Raw genomic sequence first — 250 nt, 5'->3', positions numbered from 1 at the left:
ATCACAATACATTTCTATTTCACGTTTAGTGTTGATAAAGAGGTTCGAGGAACAAAGATGTCTGTGTACATTTGCTATTCTTTCATTCTACCTTGTTACACCAGACTTACATAACAGAATTTTTCAATAACTGATGTTGACACTTTGTCTTCTTTATCCAAGAGATCCCTGCTTTTTTTCAGTTTTTGACTATCAAATCTTTAATGAGTTCAGAGCATCTTATGCAGTGCTAGGATGTGATCTGGCTGTT

The sequence above is a fragment of the Oryzias melastigma genome, linkage group LG13, assembly GCF_002922805.2.
Source record: "Oryzias melastigma strain HK-1 linkage group LG13, ASM292280v2, whole genome shotgun sequence".
In the NCBI taxonomy this organism is placed as follows: Eukaryota; Metazoa; Chordata; class Actinopteri; order Beloniformes; family Adrianichthyidae; genus Oryzias; species Oryzias melastigma.
Note: the sequence above shows the minus strand (reverse complement) of the source record.